This window comes from Sinocyclocheilus anshuiensis, unplaced genomic scaffold (genome assembly GCF_001515605.1).
Source record: "Sinocyclocheilus anshuiensis isolate Anshui unplaced genomic scaffold, SAMN03320099.WGS_v1.1 scaffold2433, whole genome shotgun sequence".
Classification (NCBI taxonomy): domain Eukaryota; kingdom Metazoa; phylum Chordata; class Actinopteri; order Cypriniformes; family Cyprinidae; genus Sinocyclocheilus; species Sinocyclocheilus anshuiensis.
The window spans coordinates 172,962-174,678 of NW_015552722.1; positions in this window are offsets into that span (position 1 = coordinate 172,962).

A 1,717-nucleotide genomic window follows, 5' to 3' on the forward strand; every position below is an offset into this window, starting at 1 on the left:
TGAAAAGGGAGGAAAAAAAAGTTCGGCAAAAGGCGGGATCGAACCCGGGTCGATCGCGTCAAAAAGCCACCAAGACACGCTTATCCATCTGCACCACTGGAGCTGATGAGCTACAGCCACTTTTAACTAAATGTAAATATACACTCATATATTTTTATTCCATAGTAAGGGCAATTCATACAATACATATAAACTGAGCTACTTTAATACCATCTCCGAACATTCTACCACGACTCTGCTGTTCTTTGGCTGGTTCTTCCCTGTATACGTTGATTGACAGATGTCTCGTCCAGTCAGCGGTGAGTAATCCCAAACCAATGGTGCTGTCTCAAACTATACCTACCTCTTCCGGTTTGTCTGATTTGTCGTTGTGTCTATCGTTGACTTGTTAATTTGTTTTCAGATTTGTCGTTGTGTTTTCTGACTTATTTTGTTTTCGAATTTGTCATTGTGTTTTCTGACTTACAATGTTTTCTGAATTGTTGTTGTGCTTTTGTAATTTATTTTGTTTTCAGAATTGTGATTTGTTTTGCACTTCTCGGCCACCGTAGGCGGGGCATATAGGACCTATGTTTTTTGAACATTAAAGCATGTCAACATATTCTGTTACACCAAATACACAAAATAATGATCTTTAAAATAGCACCCCTTTAAAAACGAAAAAAAATAGAAACATTCAGTTTCAATTTCCCTCAGTCTGGCTTATAGTTTAAAAATATTATGTCCTGTCTCCCAGACTGCTGTAGTATTTCATGCCCTTCTCTTTTGTGCAAAAGACAAAGAACTAGTTTGAAGGAGGTAGAGTATTTAAGCTCACTGATCTCTGCGCATGGAAACTTTATTCTAGCTAGGCAGAGGTAGTAAATGAATCAAACTGTCAGCACATGGAGGTTTGCCTCAACCTATGTCATCCCCCTCAGAGTATAAATGCCTCTGGATGTTTCTCTTTGTCCTCTCTATCCCAGCATCACAAAAATGCACCATACTATACTATCGATAATTTAAATTAAAATATCACAGCTCCAATGATTTCCTTGCTAATACAAACGCCGCTATTGTTATTGCCCATACATAGGGTTGAAGGTCTGAGCGTTCCATAACTTGTCCTGTGCTCTTGACAGGATTAGTTATTGAGACATTCCTGTCTCGCTCTTCATGCGTCGCGTCGGCTGAGCTTCTTTGTCCTTTTAAATGTCTCCTTTTGTGTTTGTGACCTGTAATAAATGAGCGTGTGTTTAAAAGTGGCAGCTGTGGGAAGTGATTAGGGAGAAAGGGAATTCCAGAGGAATGAGAAACACAGTATCACCAATTCTGTCAGGACCACTATCGTCAAAGATGATTGACAATTAGCATACAGTTTGGATTGGCGGTATGGTTCTGTTCTGGGCAAGAACTCCCTGCGCATCCATGCAGCCTAGCATGGATGAGAGCAGGGAGAGCAGCGATAACCCCCCCCCAAACAGAACAGAACCAACATAAATGTATTGCAGATATCGTTAAAGTTCAATAATGTTATGTACACATTTTAGAATTAGTCTGATTCAAAGGAGAATCAGAAGGCTGAATCCTGACTGACAGAGGAGGAGTTGGGGATGGAGGAGGGTAATTAGCTATTGAGCAATGTGAAAAGTGATAATACTGAGGGACCTTATATATGAATGCTTAGATAGGTGTCGTATTCCCATAGGTTGATGGGGATCAGCTGAGAGTCAGCTGA